This window comes from Neovison vison, chromosome 11, assembly GCF_020171115.1.
Source record: "Neovison vison isolate M4711 chromosome 11, ASM_NN_V1, whole genome shotgun sequence".
NCBI lineage: Eukaryota > Metazoa > Chordata > Mammalia > Carnivora > Mustelidae > Neogale > Neogale vison.
In genome coordinates, this window is record NC_058101.1 from 25,243,272 (window position 1) to 25,261,313 (window position 18,042).

The 18,042-nt window shown below is 39.9% G+C and overlaps 1 long non-coding RNA gene across 3 annotated transcripts in view; it reads right to left on the reverse strand.

Annotated features, from left to right (window-relative positions):
• Positions 1 to 1,239: 1,239 nt before the first annotated feature.
• LOC122919232 overlaps positions 1,240 to 18,042 on the reverse strand; it is a 28,245-nt gene continuing 11,442 nt past the window's right edge. For 2 of the 3 annotated variants that reach the window (XR_006386773.1, XR_006386774.1), the window contains exons 2-4: positions 14,131 to 14,256; positions 6,406 to 6,469; positions 1,240 to 1,401 (exon numbers count right to left, since the gene is read on the reverse strand). This is a non-coding gene — a long non-coding RNA (uncharacterized LOC122919232). Of the gene's footprint in view, positions 1,402 to 6,405; positions 6,470 to 14,130; positions 14,257 to 15,103; positions 15,188 to 18,042 lie in introns of all 3 variants that reach the window. The other variant, XR_006386772.1, reaches the window with a different exon arrangement.

Here is an 18,042-nt window from a genome sequence, read left to right on the forward strand (position 1 = left end):
CGGGCTCTCTGCTCCACGGAGAGCCTGCTTCCTCCTCTCTCTCTGCCTGCCTCTCTGCCTACTTGTGATCTCTGTCAAATAAATAAATAAAATCTTGAAAAAAAAAAAAAGCTTCCCTTTATTAAAAATAAATAAATAAAATCTTTAAAAAAAAAGAAAAAAGGGGGGGGCACCTATGTGGCTCAGTGGGTTAAAGCTTGTCTTCAGCTCAGGTCATGATACCAGGGTCCGGGAATCAAGCCCCACATCAGGCTCTCTGCTCAGCGGGGAGTCTGCTTCCTCCTCTCCCTCCACCAGCCTCTCTGCCTACTTGTGATCTCCTCTGTCAAATAAATAAATAAAATCTTTTAAAAAAGAAAAATTACATACAGTATCAAATTAAACTTTTTATTATTGCATAATGTGAGGTTGGTATCATCATTGCCATGCCTTACCAGAACAGTGACATTCAAATTCATAATCTGACAAATCACAGTACACCACTGTGGCTCAATCTACTGGCTTTGGAGTCAGAAAACATGGCTCATAATTCTAGCTCCCCCTAGCTGTGTGACTGTGGACAACTTCCCTAACCTCTCTGAGCCTCAGTTGCTTCCACTTTAAAAAAGGAAATAAAAAATTGTAGTAGCAAAAAAAAAAAAAAAAAAAAAAATTGTAGTAGCTCGGGCGCCTGGGTGGCTCAGTGGGTTAAAGCCTCTGCCTTCGGCTCAGGTCATGATCTCAGGGTCCTGGGATCGAGCCCCACATCGGGCTCTCTGCTCAGCAGAGAGCCTGCTTCTCTGCCAACTTGAGATCTTTGTCTGTCAAATAAATAAATAAAACCTTTAGAACAAATAGTAGTACCTATCACATGGGATGGTTGTGAAGGTTAAGGTGATGTATGCAGGGCACTTAGCATAGAGCTATGGAGAGTATCAGTTATTATCATTAGGATCACAAGATACCTAAAATTATGTGTGGTGTATTTAGGGTCTTAAATATAGTTATAATATGCTGTTCTTTAATGCCTTTATTCATTCATTCATTCATTCATTCATTCATTTGTTTTTTAAGATTTCACTTATTTATTTGACAGAGACAGACAGTGAGAGAGGAAATATAAGCAGGGGGAGTTGGAGAGGGAGACATGGGCTTCCCACTGAACAGGGAGCCCAATGGGGGGCTGGATCCCAGGACCCTGGGATCATGACCTGACCCCAAGGCAGATGCTTAATGACTGAGCTATCCAGGTGCCCCTAACATGCAAATTTTTAAAACTGTTTCAGAGTGAGTTTCTGATAACTGATGGCCATGGGGAGTAACTTGACTGACGAGAATGAAATCCATGAATGTTCTGTGCTCCCCTATCTTCTCCAGCAACACAGCTCTCAGGAGGTAGCTTCTTGAACACTGCTTCGGTGGCTAGAAAGAGTTAATACAAATTCCAGAGAATCTTAGTTTACCACCTATGAAAAGCTTAGGTGCTGGAAGGTTCTGACTCATTTACCCCAAATACAAAGACTGAACTAACAATCAGCCCACGTTTTCTTTTGATAAGTAGCATAAATTTTATTTTTAAGTGCATTAAATTAAAATTTGGACTACTTTTAAAAGGATCCTATCAAAAGAAATTGCATGTAATGACAATTAGTCAACATTTATAATTCAAATTTTTTACTTGCAACATTGTCATTAGCAATTGCCTCCTATTTACACCACCTAACTAACTTTTTGTGTCAGCAATTCCCTCTGCTGTAACAAATAGGTACAAAAATAGAAAGATGTTTGAGGGGTTTGAGAGTTTTTACTTCTTTGCTTTCCCGAACTGATTGCCTTATAAGAGACTTATTTAAATAATGGGTTTTAAATCTTCTTTTAAAAAGGGCATCTGTATACACTTTTTTAAAATTAGAGATCATTTACTGGGGCGCCTGGGTGGCTCAGTCAATTAAGCATCTGCCTTTGGCTAAGGTCATGATCTCAGGGTCCTGGGATCAAGCCCCACGTGGGGCTCTCTGCTCAGCAGGGAGTTTGCTTCTCCTTCTGCCTCTGCCCCTCCCCCCACTTTTTTTTCCCCCTCTCTCTCTCTCAAATAAATAAATAAAATCTTTTTAAAGAATAGGGAGGGGCGCCTGACTCAGTGGGTAAAGCCTCTGCTTTCAGCTCAGGTCATGGTCCCAGGGTCCTGGGATCGGATGGAGCCCCGCATTGGGCTCTCTGCTCAGCAGGGAGCCTGCTTCCCACTCTCTCTGCCTGCCTCTCTGCCTACTTGTGATCTATGTCAAATAAATAAAATCTTTTTTTAAAAAAAGGATAGGGATTATTTATTTGAGAGAGACAGAGACAGAGAGTGTGTGAGTGCGGGGGGAGGAGCAGAGAAAGAAGAGGGAGAGAATCTGGAGCAGACTCCCCACTGAGCATGGAACCCAACAGGGTCAATCCCATGACCCTGAGATCACAACCTGAGCCAAAAGCAAGAGTCTGATGCTTAACTGACTGAGCCACCCAGGTACCTATGTAAATATTTCCTTATTTTATGAGCTAGGAATATATTTTTTAAAAATTTATTTTATGCAGAACACTTACTTTCCTTTTAAACCCATTTCCATTTCTTTATGCTTATGTAAACATGAATTTTTTTTCTTAAAAACCGGAATGTTTGTGTTTTTTAGATAAGCAGCCAAAAGGAGGATTTCATTTTCTTTCTGCCAAGTGTTTATTCCCAATGGAAAATTAAAGTGCAGGGGCAAAATTTACAAAACAGATACAGTTCCCACCCTCAAGGGGTTTAAGGTCCAGGAGAGTAGACAGACATTGAACAGGTCACCACAAATGTAATGAGTGTCAGAAGAGAGAAGTGCAAATGGACTCAGGATGGAGAGAAGTTTGCTGACACTCTGGGGGACTTTGGGAGGGATATTTGGATTGGGACCCTTGAGTTTGGCTAGCAGAAAGGATATCACTGGTACAGAAAACACCCGAAGTGCAGCCTAAGGACCCAGAAAGAGCATGGTGAGCAGAATAGCCCCAAAATCAGCTAAGATAGGCAGGGGCTGGCTCATCAGGGCCACATGGGGCATGGTAAGAATTTGGACTTGATTCTCAAGGCATTGGAAAGTCATTGGGAGGTTGTATGCAAGAGTGTGGCATGATTATATATATTTTTTTCTTTAACAATAAAACTCAGGTGGAGAGAAGAAAGAAAGGAGGCCAGAGTGGAAGCAGGGAAACCAGTAGGGAGACTATTGTAGCAGTCCAGGGGGACAGGTGATTCGGCTTGTAGGAAAGAGAGACAACAGGGAACAGAGAGAGGTGACAAAGAAAGATGTTCAGCAGTTAGAATTGGCAGGATTTGATGCTTGATTAAATTGGAAGGACAAGGGAGGTGGGAGAGCCAAGCATAACTTCCAGATTTCTGGCTTAAACACCTAGGAAGATGGTGATGACTTCTCAGGAACATGGAAGACTCTGCAGGAAGGGCAGGTTTGAAGATTAGACGGCAAGTCTGAGATGAAGATGTCCAATGGTCAAGAGGATATTTAAGTCTGAAATTTAGAGATGTCTCCATTGGAGGCTTTGATTTAGGAGCCACTGGAACTAAAAAAGAATTTTTAAGCCATGGGAGTTGATGAGATACCCAGAAAATATATAGGGATAAAAGCAATAGCCCTAGAATACAGTCTGGAAAATGTCCAACAGGTAACAATTGGGTAGAGAAGGATCTGACCAAAAGGGGAGACTGTTACATCACAGAAACCAAAACAGAGACTATGTTAGGAAAGCAATCAACAATGCTAGACATGACTGAGCTGTCAAATAAGAAAGAACAGAAATTATCTTCTGTATTTACCAACATGGAATGGAGGTCACAGGAAGCCTTAAGAAGAATGGCTGGGGCATACTGAGGCAGGCCTGAAATGTCAAAAGGAGATGTTTGCTTTTCATGCAGCAGGCACTGGGGAACCACTGAACATTGTGAAGCAACAGACTGTGATAATAACTGTGCTTAAAAGATATTAACCTAATAACAAAGTAAGATCAGAGGGGCATAGACTGGAAGCACACAGTGCAATTAAGAGGCTACTGCAACAGTCCAGGCCAGAAGGAGGAGAGCCTGAATGCAGGTGCATGGAAGGCAGCTGTGCTTACTCCTGTACCACACCAGTGCACATGGAATTAGGATGCTTGAAGTGAAGCTACAGAGTAAGAGGTGGAGGTTATATTGGTTGGTGATCTTTCAGCTACAAATGAAGACAACAACTCCATTTAACTTACTTAAAAACAGGGATTTATTAGTCACATCAGAGAAAACTCCAGGAGCAAAATTAACTTCAGGCAAGACTGAATCCAGCAATTCGAACAGTGTTTTCAAATGCCCATTTTTCTCTCTCTCCCTTTTTTGCTTTTTATGGTATAGCTTCAACCTTAGGCCTCATTTTGTGGCCCCCTGCCAATTCCAGAATCCCCTCATAGAAAAATGACTTCTTTAATTCCAGATCTCACATCATGCTGAGAAACAGCCAAGTTTCTCCAAATGAGAAACCCAACCAACATCTCCCTGCATATTATTGACTCTGTGTTGTGCTTGATCCTAGAACCACCACACGGGGCTGTGGGGTAAAAGCCAACCAGAACCTATCCCTGGAGTTTGAAGTAAGGATATTCCCACCCAAATTACATGACCGGGGAAAGAAATCTTGGAAGTAAGGATAGAAGGGAAAATAGGAAGAGGGGTGCCAGGGAGGTAACCAGTAAATAATCACCACAAATGTAAAAAAAAAACTTTTGATTGCTCTGTTCTTTGAAATCCATTGTCAATAGCTAACATGTCAGTCTGCTTAAGGAGTTACTATAACCCCAACAATGCAGTTACAGGAAAACTATCCTAATTAAGGTTAATTAGTCAGGAAGCAAGCAGAACTAATTTAAAAATTAATTAATAGAACTAAAAAAAAAAATACAGCAAGTAGAACCAAATGTTGAAACAAGAAGAATTTGCTTGCGGGAAGAATGGGTTTCAACAAAGAGATCAGCCTGATTTGTAACTATATTCAAAAATATGCAGAAATTATTAAAGATAGATTATCCTATCCAGGCATTTGACCCTATTTCTACACCCAATTTGTTTTTCCTATTTCATGTATTCATACTTTTCAACCTGCATACTGAGATCTACCTGGAAATCCCTGCATTTTCTTTTTTAAAAATTGTTCCTGGGACGCCTGGGTGGCTCAGTGGGTTAAGCCTCTGCTTTCGGGTCAGGTCATCGTCTCAGGGTCCTGGGATCGAACCCTGCATCTGGCTCTCAGCTCAGCAGGGAGTCTGCTTTCCCCCTGTCTCTGCCTGCCTCTCTGCCTGTTTGTGATTTCGCTCTGTCAAATAAATAAATAAAATCTTTTAAAAAATTGTTCCTGTTTTTATTATATTCTCTTTTTTTAATATTTTTTTTCAGTGTTCCAAGATTGTTTATGCACCACACCCAGTCTCCATGCAATACGTGCCCTCCTTAATACCCACCACCAGGCTCACCCAACCCCCCACCCCACTCCCATCCAAAACCCTTAGTTTGTTTCTCAGTGTTCACAGTCTCTCATGGTTTGTCTCTATGTCCCTGCAACTGTACTGACCAGCCTATTGTTCAAGGAGATAAAGGACAGCAGCCAGAGGTTAAAATTCTTTAGCAATTGGCATCAACTCCTGTCAGTCACTGGTCATCAAAAAATTACAATCCTCTTGCCATGGGCAAAAGCCCAAGGGCTTCTGACATAGGCAACTCTGCTGATCTTGGCTGGGTTTCTCACATGTTGGGGAGTCAGCTGGCAGCAAGCTGCTGTAGGATGGCCTTTGTGGGGAAAACTGGGCTTTCCCCAACGGAGTCTCTCGTTCTCCATCAGGTAGGCCTCCATGAGAGAAAATGGAAGTGTGCAAATCCTCTGGAGGTCAAGTTTGGAACTGACATGCTGTCCCTTATCCTGCATTAGGTTGTTCAAAGAAAGTCACGAGGTCAGCCCTGATTCAAAGGATGGAGCAAGAAAAAACAAAACAAAACAAAAAAACCCTTGGTGTAAGCTCCTACAACATCACATTGCAGAGAATGGGGTTGCAATGTGGCATCAGGGAAAGAGACACTTTGGACAGCGGTGGCAGCAGTGGCCCTGGCCATTCCGGCTTGTGTCTGTCTCCAACAAGGTAGAACACGCACCCACTTTGAAGAGTTTTATCTTTAAAACATTTCAAGGAAGGAATGAAATCTGAAAAGAGACTGAGTCTTTTAGAAGCATACTTTTCAAAATCACATTCTTATCAATATGTTTCTAAACTGCTTTGGCAAATTGAATATTGCATTTTTATGGAAACTGCCATACTTGTTTATAATTTGGTACAGAGATTACATCTTTTTAAAGAAAGGAACAGGTGCATGCTTACCTTCTTCTTATTGTAAATGGCTCCAGATGGTGACTATTCATTTCAGAAACTTCTTAAGAAACATCTGTTCACAATATTTATATTTGACTTTATTATATTTTCCAAAAATTACATTTTAAATACAGTTTCCTTTAAGTTAAAAAAAATCCATCTTTCCTATTCAAAAGAAAAGTCTTTGCATTAGTTTAGTCTCACTTTGTGCACAAGTGCTACATTATATCACAAACGAAGCTAGATTTAAATGGTAACTTTGTGATAGGGAAAGTGAGAGGAATACACGAAGACTTTTTTGGTAGTCCTCTAATACTGTCATGCACCAATTAATTATTTCTCAATTAAGAGAATCCAATTGGTGTTCATTTTTCAACTGCTGTATGTCTAAGTTTCACAACCTACTTTAAATATTCCCAGAGGGAAAGAGCGGGTTGTACGGAAATATTGATAGTGAGGCTGATCATTCCTCTAGTTGTATGAAAAGCTTTTATGACAAAATGCATTCTCCCCAAACAAAGTACATAATGATTATAAATGCAGCAAAATTACACACTATGAAAAGCCAAAATGCAATGAGGGAGAGAAAAAAGAAACCCTTTTCAACACTTAAACAATAATGTACTAAAACTCTGTGTACTCATTGTAAAGAGCAGCTTTCCTCAGGATTTCTAAGAGTTCTAACTTGTAATATTGATGAAGACAACCAGAGAAGTGGTGGATATAGTACTCAGCCTTATTCTGAGGACTCTCAGAATAAGGCAATCCTGGGCTGGTCAGGTTTCTACCCCATACTTGGTATATCTCCTGGTCCTCTCTGCCTGCCCAGTCCCCCTTCACTATTATTCTGAACCAAGAAGTTCCCATGATGAGATAATGTCAATATTGGTCCTCTTTGCTTGCCCAGCATTCACTCACTCTTCTTGGGGTGATGTCATCCCTTCCTTCTCTTTGGAAATAATACCCCTCCTCCACTACTCTCAGTTGCTGCCTCTCAGATGAGTGGGGTTGACCACAGTCTCAGCTCCTTCTGTTGACCTGTAACTGACCAGATTATCAGAGGAGCCCTGCATCCCTGCACCACCAATCCCCCCAGACACTGTGACTGGTTCAGCGATGGCACTCCACTCAATCAGACCAACACAGCTAATGCCACAACTCTGGCTGAAAGGACCAGGCAACGGGGACTCTATATGCTGTTGAACACAATCTGTCAGGATGGTGGGAGTGCTGCTCTGCCGGATTTCACCTCTCCAACAAAGGTCTGCCTGACAGCAAGGTCAGCATGGGAGAATCCAGCCAACAGTTGGACCTGACCCCAGTGATATTGTTTAAGACTTGAAATCCAGACTTGCCTGAACTATTCAACATTAAAAGCCAATGGGTCAATTTGCTAAGGTCAATTTTAGCGTTCTGATCTTTGCAACTAAAAGAATCCAAACAGGGTGCCTGGGTGGCTCAGTGGGTTAAAGCCTCTGCCTTCAGCTCAGGTCATGATCTCAGGGTCCTGGGATGGAGCCCCGCATCGGGCTCTCTGCTCAGCAGGGAGCCTGCTTCCCCTCCGTCTCTCTGCCTGCCTCTCTGCCTACTTATGATCTCCCTCTGTCAAATAAATAAATAAAATCTTAAAAAAAAAAAAAAAGAATCCAAACAAAGGGGAAGACAAACTGCATATCCCCAATGAAAGAGCACATTTCTGCATGCCCATCCAAATCTCACTAGGTTAGGGGAGTGCTTTTGGTATCACTATATTCCCCATAATGTACACCTTATTTTCTAGAAATTTGGTACACATATATTGATAGGATTTAACAGCAAAGCAGAATGAAAGGCAGCCATCCACTGTCCATGTGTTACGTAGGAGAGGTCCCAATAGTTAATAGGGTCAAGTTGCCAGAATGAAATCAGGCAAATTAATGGCCAGAACCCCCTGTAGCATCTTTACCCATCCACCAGTAATTCAGCCCTCACTGGCCAGAAAGATTTCCCTTCCCTGAGCAGGATGGGTACTCTCTTATGACCCAGACTGGTTTTAACTGCTCCTTTTTTGGTGACAACACACAAAGCAAATAATTTTTTTTAGAAAGGAATTATTAGATGTCCAACCAAAACCAGAAGGGAGATAGTCATGTACATCAATTTTGGCTTCACATTCTCTCTTGTGAGGTCTGTCTTGGGAGCTTACCATAAAGAACAAAAAGGAAAAGGAAATAAAGCAAAACAGTCTTGCACTATTACAATGAAAAAAAAAAAAAAAGCTTCATGATCATTTTGGTTTACCTCTTCTTCCTGCTGGTTGAGGAACTGAGGCGGGAGCAGTGAAGGACACCCCCAAGGGCACACAGTTAGCTATTGGCAGGGCCAGGACTCAGAAACTTAGCTGACTGTTGTTTCTATGACACTTTGCTCTCTCCATATTTGATAGACACAAAATACCAAGAAAGCAAGTCTTTTTTTTTTTCTTTTTTAAGATTCTATTTATTTATTTGAGAGAGAGTGAGAGCACAAGACGGGGTAGGGTCAGAGGGAGAAGACGACTTCCTACTGAGCAGGGCACCCAATGCAGAACTAGATCCTGGGACTCCAGGATCATGACCTGAGCTGAGGGCAGTCACCCAACCAACTGAGTCACCCAGGCACCCCCAGGAAAGCTATTCTAAATGTATGCCCTAATGATATAAAAGAGTGGGGAATAGTCCAGTATCATATATGAGTTAAAAGGCTAAAAAACAAAAACAAAAACAAAAACCTGTCAACATGGGACAAACTAAGCTTTCACTTTTCCTTTGTTCCTCAGGCCCAATGATCCCCGGAAAGGAAATTTGGACTTTCCTAGAGTTTCCATAGCTTCATTTGTTCCTCCAGTCAATGTCAGGTCACTTGACCACTTGATGTCCATTCTTCCCCTTGCAAAATAGAGTCTGCTATTCTCAGTGTATACCTCCCTCCCTACCTCATGGGGCTAACAATGAATGGTTAGAGCTCGCAGGAGAAACGCTACCTGTAGTACAAAATGTTATTAAATGCTTTTATCACAGGAAAATAAGACCATTTACATTTACTGGTAGTTGCATGGTCTCAGGTGACAAGCATTTTAGAAATTAAAAACACTTATTGCAAGAAATTGTCTCATTTTATTTTTTTAAACATTCTTATATTCACCTTTTTAAGATTTGTTTCATTTATTTATTTGACAGACAGAGATCACAAGTAGGCAGAGAGGCAGGCAGTGAGAGAAGAGGAAGCAGGCTCCCTGCTGAGCAGAGAGCCCGATCCTGGGATCATGACCTGAGCCAAAGGCAGAGGCTTTAACCCACTGAGCCACCCAGGCGCCCCAAATTGTCTCATTTTAAAGAGGTCTAGATTAGTAAGTTATTGCCACCTCCAACCCTGATGAGACTCTTCTAACTTAATTTCTGTTTTAGTAGGTGACATAAGCTTAATAACTGAGACAAATTTGAAACATGAAAATATTTCACAGGCAAACAGTTTTCAAAGGAAAGCACATTTATCTTTTATTGGGAGACTTAGACTGTCAAGACATTTCAGAAATATTGCCCACTATCTTTTTTCCAGTGCAAAGTAGAATTCTTTTCTTTCTCCTATTTTTATTCAACATTATTATGTTTGCAAGTATTATGCATCTAACTCATGATTCCATTTGCTGAGGCTGCTGAGTATTTTGGGGGGTGGAGCTGGAGAGTAGTATTGTTTGAGCACATATTTGAAAATGAGAATGACAATTTGGAGGGGAAAAATAGCAGCCCTTCACTTCAAAATACATGAACAAGGAGTGGGAAAATATCTCTTGTCAGGTGAAGAGATTACAAATTTGAGGAAGACAAGAATGAAGAGGAATCAGGAGATAATGGAAAGGGGAAGAGACAAAAGAGAACCAGGGAGAAAGAGTGAAGAGAAAAAGCATCTCGGTATCATTCATTTATCCAATAAATATATACTGAGCTCCTTCTGGAGCCAGACTGCCCAGAAAAAACTCCTCACCATTCCAGAAGTTTGACCTGGGGCAAGACACCTGTAAAATGAGATCATAATAGTACCTGACTCTAGAAAGCTATGTGAACTGAACTAAAAGTAAAGTGCCTATAACAGTGCCTGGCATGGAGGACAATGCTAAATAAGTATTTGTTAGGGCTCCTGAGTGGCTCAGTTGGTTGAGTGTCTTCCTTCAGCTCAGGTCATGATCCCAGAGTCCTGGGATTAAGTCCTGCATTGGGCTCCCTGCTCAGTGGGGAGCCTGCTTCTCCCTCTCTGTCCCTCCCCCTTGTGTGTGCTCTCTCTCTCTCCTGTTTTCTCTCTTAAATAGGTGAATAAAATCCTTTTTCAAAACTAGTATTTGGGGGCACCTGAATGGCTCAGTGGGTTAAAGCCTCTACCTTCATCTCAGGTCATGATCCCAGGGTCCAGGGATCAAGGCCCACATCAGGCTCTCTGCTCAGTAGGGAGCCTGCTTCCCCTTCTATCTCTCTGCCTGCCTCTCTGCCTATCTGTGATCTCTGTCAAATGAATAAGTGAAATATTTAAAAAAATTTTTTTTTTAATTTAAGAACTAAGTATTTGTTAAGTGAAGGAATGAGTGAATGAGTGAATGAGTAAATGAATACATAATGTGGAGAGGAGCTTCCAAAAGTAAAATAAATCCAAAATATACAAAGAACTCTTAAAACTCAGCAATAAGAAAACAACCTGATTAAAAAATGGGTCAAGTACCTTAAGTGACTCCTCACCAGAGATGATATACAGATGGCAAATAAGCACAGGCAAAAAGATGCTCTGCATCAAATCCCGTCAGGGAAATGCAAGTTAAGATGAGACACCACCACATACCTATTAGAGTGGCCAAAATTCAGAACACTGACAATATCAGATGCTGGTAAGGTTGTGGATTATTAGGAATTACCATTCACTGCTGGTGGGAATACAAAATGGTGTGGCTACTTTGGAAAGCTCTTTGGTGATTTCTTACAAAACTAAACATACTTTCATCACACAATTTAACAATCATGTTCATTGGTATTTACTCAAAGGAGTTGAAAACATGTCCACACAAAAACCTGTACACAGGTGTTTATAGCGGCTTTATTCATAATTGCCAAAACTTGGAAACAACTAAGATGTCCTTCAGTAGGTGAATGGATGAACTGTGGTACAACCAGACAATGGAATATTACTCAGTGTTAAAAAAAAAATGAGCTATCGGGCCATGAAAAGACATGGAGGAAACGAAGTGCATATTACTTAGTCAAAGAAGCCAATCTGTAAAGACTATATACCATATATTCTAACCATATGACATTCTGGAAAAAGCAGAACTGGAAACAGTAAAATGATCAGTAGTTCCCAGGAGGAGTAAAGGGGACAGAAGGATGAACAGGTTGAGCACTAAGAAATTCCAGGGTAGTAAGACTACTGTCTGTGATGCCATAATGGTAGATACATGTCATTCTACATTTGTCCAAATCCACAGAATATATAATAACACTTATAATAATAAATGAACCTTAATGTAAAAAAGGGTCTTTGGGTGATAACAATGTGTCAATGTAGGCTGATCAATTGTAAAAAATGGGTAAAATCCCCTGATGGTGGATGTTCTAAATAGGGGAGGTTATTGAGGTAGGGAGTAATTAGGAAATCTCTGTACCTTCCACTCAATTTTGTTGTGAACTAAAAACAACTCTAAAAAAGAAAGTTTATGATTGTTGTTGTTGTTTTAAAGTAAATGAACACGTAGGACAATCTTAAAAAATAACTCTGAACTAATGGGAGTTTGGCTGGATGGGATGGAAAAGGAAGTAACTGATCAGGAGAGGTAAGGCATCAAATGTTCTGGAGTCTTTCCAGAAACCACACTGAAGTCTTACTGGTGCTTACTACTTTACTGTTGCCCTATCTAATCCATCTTCTAGTGGTCAGTGACATCACATTTAAAACATAGTTCAGACCATGTTACCTCAAAGAGTTCCCACTTGGGAAAAAAATCCAAACTATGTAACATCACACGTAAGGTCCCAAGAAAAAGGCTTCAAACTGATGACTCCCATGCCACAATGAGTTCATAGATGGGCTTACTTGCTCAGTTTTTATAAAATCCTTTTAAAATTACCCCAAAGATACAGATGTAGTGAAGAGAAGGGCCATTTGTATCCAATGTTCACAGCAGAAATGGCCACAGTCACCAAACTGTGGAAAGAACAAAGATGCCCTTCAATGGACAAATGGATAAAGAAGATATGGTCCATATATACAATGGAGTATTACGCCTCTATCAAAAAGGATGAACACCCAACTTTTGTATCAACATGGATGGGACTGGAAGAGATTATGCTGAGTGAAATAAGTCAAGCAGAGAGAGTCAATTACCATACAGTTTCACTTATTTGTGGAGCATAAGGAATAACAAAGAGATGGAGAAGAGAAGTGAGTTGGGGGAAATTGGAGGGGGAGATGAACCATGGGAGACTGTGGGCTCTGAGAAACAAACTGAGGGTTTGGGAGGGGCGGGGGGGGTGTTGGGTGAGCCTGGTGGTGGGTATTATGGAGGGTATGTATTACATGGAGCACTGGGTGTAGTGCATAAACAATGAATTCTGGAACACCAAAAAGAAATTAAAAAGTAAATAAAAAATTTTTTTAAAATAAAAGATAAATGAATATAATAAAATTAGTGGCCAGATTTTGAAAATTTGTAAATTTTATTTAAAAAAATCTAAGTTATGTCTTCTTTTGAAACTCTGCATCATAGGTATTATTTGTGAACACTATCTTATAGATAAGGAAACTGAGGCATAGAACTTTCCTGAGATCACAGCATAGTAAGAGGCAAAATTGGCACTTAAATCAAGCATGCCGGTAGCTTCATCTATACTCTGACTACCACATCAAAACATTCCCTAAAGATGGTTATTTGTGCTCTCTAGTTCCCCTCTCTAATTTGTGTCCCCCAGTCCTGGTCATCACACACTGCTCTGTCTCCTCTGAAACACACTTCCCTCTACTTTAAGGGTGCCCAGCAGCTCCTTCTCAGCTGTCAATTTAAATGTTATCACCTTGGAAAGCACTTCTCCAAGCCAAGTTCAGAGAATTCTTTTCCATGTTTCTCTATGGACAGCATCTGCACATTCTTCACAGAACGTATCACTGTTTCTAAATTATTCTTATTTGTGACTATTTTACCTCATTCTTCACTAGATTTTCAACTCCATTAAGGTTAAATACCATTTGTGTGACTTACCCTGAGACCCTCACAGAAAGCCTCCACAGTTGATTATTGAATGAATGAAGGAATGGATAAATTAATGAAGAAATAAATGGCCTCACATTAAATGAACTTACAGGTAAGGAACATCAATAGACACAGCATTAATGAGCTGGGTAGATTTTCCCACAGAGGTAGGAAAAGGTTTTTCCTTCTGTGACCCATGAAATAAATTACATTGATTGTCAGTTTCCCACCGCCATTAAAATGACATCATCTCAAATCATTACCATGCCTTCTTTTGCAAACTGAGTGCCACCTGAGTGCTGTCACCTGTGTTTTCCAAGCAACCCCTCCCCCATATAGAGAATGGCATAGCTACAAGGTTGGTGCAGGAAAGCACAACATGCCTAATAGAGATAGGCATCCTAATTAATTAATTAAGGATACTAAGAGGTAGAAATATTAAGGGCCTAAGCTCAGGCAGTGACACTAAAAATGAATGGAAGTAAAGTTACCTTGTCTTTCCAAAGCCTGCATTGCAGGGGGGAACGGAGTTTCTTCAGAAGAAAGGCTCAGCCATAGCACAGCAGAGTGAAAGTGTCCAGCAACAGTTGGAAATTCCGTCTTCAGGACAGAGGTAGCTAGAAGAGATGTTAGAATAGATTATCTGTACACATCCATGCTCGTAGCAGCATTATTCATAATAGCCAAAACACAAACCAAATGTCTGTTAACAGATGAACAGATAAACAAAAGGTAGTGTACACATGCAATGAATACTATTTGTCATTAAAAAAGAATGAAATTATGATCCATGCTCCAAATGAATGAGTCTTGAAGACATTCTCCTAAGTGAGATAAGCCCATCACAGAGGGACGGATATTGTATGAGTCCACTTATGTTTTTTTTTTAATTTATTTATTTGACAGAGAGAGATCACAAGTAGGCAGAGAGGCAGAGAGAGGGAAGCAGGCTCCCCGCTGAGCAGAGAGCCCGATGCGGGACTCGATCCCAGGACCTCGAGATCATGACCCGAGCTGAAGGCAGCGGCTTAACCCACTGAGCCACCCAGGCGCCCCACTTATGTGAGATGCCTACATTGGTCAAATTTGTAGAGACAGATAGTAGAATGGTGGTTTCCAGGGACCATGTGAGGGGAGGAATGGAGAACTATTATTTAATGGCTAAAAAGTATCAGTTTGGAGATGGAGGGTGGCAATGGGTCACAGCAGTGTGAATGTACATTCAGTGCCACTGAACTACACCCTTAAAAATGGTTACCATGGCAAATTTTATGTTGTGTGCTTTTTGCCACACACAAAGAAAGCAATATTAGATCTGCAAATCTTCTAACAGGAGATCATTGATCCTACATGACCATTAATCACTGATCTTATAAAAAAAATAATTGACTCCCTGGGAGATGCAAGAGCTTTGAGGAAGAGAGTGAGGAACAAGAAAAAGACAGAGTCTTAGGGAATACCTACTCCTTTGAGGGGCAGGAGAGGGAAGAGTTTAGTCCAATCTTCCAAGACTTGACAACCCTATCATTCAAACTTCTTGCCTTCAAGCTGAAAAAGAAAAATCTGAGTCCTGTTGATTATTCCTGAAATGTTCTGGGAGGCATTGAAATGCAAAGTTATTTACTGGGGGGTGGAAAGGGATGGTGTGATTTTAATCTACTTTCCAAGTTGTTACAGTGGCAACTCTATGAATATGTTTTGAACAAATAATAGTAACTGCCTGCCAAGAAATGAGTTCTTAATGCTCATTGGCTTCTGGCCAGTTTTTCTTTCAGAGCTTGGAGAGAGAAATAAATACATCATAAAATACATTCATCTCAATTAGTTGCAGAATTATGGTTCTGCGCTTGTGGGAGATAGGAAGGGATGAGTACATGTATGTATGTGAAAGGGAATACAAGACAAGGAGTGATTTTTAGGTTTTAATTACAAAATATAGCACTCAGCACCCATAATTATGTTTATGTAAGGGTCACTTTGTCTGAAGAAACAGGAATATTAAAATGGTTTGCAGGAAGAGATACTGACTATTCTTTCTTTGTCATTCCAGCCAGGTAAGCAACCTTAATAAATAGGTCTCTATAAACAGCAAATAAGAGTTTGGCATAAAAAGATTAAAAGAATTCAATTTTGAAATGCAATGATTTTTTCCAGAAATATATACCCATAGTCCTATTCTCTGGCAGATCTCATGCCCACAGAAGTTAGTTGTCAGGAGAAATAGATTTCTCAGAAAATACAGAACAAAACTGGTATATTGTCATAAGATAAAAACAAACAAACAAACAGTATGTTTGAGGGGTTTTAAATTAGCCTATTTCCTTACCCATCTGGAATTACTACTGATGTGTCTGTCTACAGAGTGGAAAATGGACATTTAAACATTAACTGCCCCCCACCCTAATCCTTTATGCCACATAAACTGGATGGATAATTTCTATATTTCCTAACTTTGCAAAATCCTTGACAAAAAGGCCTTATAGTAAATGAGTAACCAAATTTAAACATTTTTAAACTTGTAAGAATTAAAACATTTTCTTTTAACTTTTAACCTAACTAAAGTAAGGGTAAGTACTTTGGGGTCTTCTCTTTGTCTACTATGAAAAAGTTGGACTACATCGGAGATGGAGAACTGGTGGTCCATGGACTGAAATAAGCTAACATGTATTTTGTTAGGACTGAACTACATTTTAAAGGAATTTTGAATTATTTGCCAACATGAAATATTGGGAAAATTTACACAAAGTCCTCAATTTCAGGATTCTTTTAGCAAAAATGAAAAAGAAGAGGGTCTGACATGCTAGACTAAAATCTTTGCAAGAAAATAATAGGATAGAATTGACCTCTGGCTCCCTGTACCCTCCAGATCACAATGACTGGATGACTTCATGTGTTTAAGTTACCTGCTTGACTTCTGTGGCACAAGAAACTGATGACTCTACTGGAAAGCTTAGTGATCTCACTGTTTCATGATGCTTAGATTTCAAAGCTCTGCTGGAGGGAAGAACCTGATCGTGTTCAAGACATCTGATACCAGAGGTGAACTGAACTGAAACTAACCAATGTGCCAGCCCAAACTCTGAGTAGACAAGAGATCAGCCCCTCAACCTGGCTTGCCTAATGTTAGAGGAAAGGGCATTGCCTTTTCTGGGGCTGAATACTACTTATAAACAAACACACACAAAATGTCTAAAACAAAAATGACAAGATATGGGAAAAAGTGATGAACTATGACTTATAATCAAGAGGGAAAAAATAAGGAAAGCAGATTCACAGATAACCCAAGTGTTGGAATTAGCAGATAAGAATCTTTAAATAAGTTACAAATATGCTAAAGAATTTAGGTAAAAAATGAACAAAGTGAGGAAAGAGATGGAGAATTGCAGCAGAAAAATGGAAACTCTAAGAAGAAGACTCTAAAAAAAAATTACAGTATCTAAAATGAACTGTGCATTGGTTGCACTTAAGAGCAGACATATATCACAGGGAAAAGAACTAGTGAAAGCCAAGATAGGTCAATAGAAATTATCCTAACTTAAGAATAAAGAAAACTGTGAAAGAAAAAAAAATGAACAGAGACTAGAGACCTATAGGACAATATTAAGTAATCTACCATACAGGCAGCTAGAATCTAGGAATTGAGGAGAGGCTGGGGTAAAAATAAATATTTCAAGAGGTAGTGGTGAAGAATTTTCCAAGGTTCATGAAAGAAACAAACCCATATATCCAAGAATCTTAGTGAACACTAAGCTAGAGAAATAAAAAGAGAGCTGTACCTAGAAACATCTTAAAAGCAGCCAGACTGGGGGGGAAAGGGACAATGATACTTAAGAGAACAAAAATTAAAACGTTGATTAACTTCTCATCAGAGAAAAAAGTGGAAGCTGGAAAACAATAGGATATCATATGAAAAAAAGAGTAGTCAAGTTTGAATTCTATACCCTGTGAAAATAGCCTTTAAAAAAAGAAGGCAAAATCAAAACAGAAACAGGAAAAAGTTGTCCCTTAAATGCTTACACTGTGAAGACATGCTAGAAGAAGTTTTTGAGCTGAAGAGAGATGACTCCAGAAGGAATCTATGAAGGTCACTGGAAAGAACACAGATGTGAACAAATATAAAATACTCCTTTAAAAATGTTTTCTTTGGAAGTCTACTGACTATTGAAAGTAAATATAAGGGGCACCCAGATGGCTTAGTTAATTAGGTGTCTGCTTTGGCTCAGGTCATGTTCCCAGTATCCTGAAATCAAGCTCTGCATTGGGCTCCCTGTTCAGTGGGGAGCCTGTTTATCTCTATCCCTCTAATGCTCCCCCTGCCTATGCTCTCTTTGTCAGATAAATAAATAAAATCTTTAAAAATTTTAAAAGTAAATAAATATAATGGCAATGTATTATAGTAGATA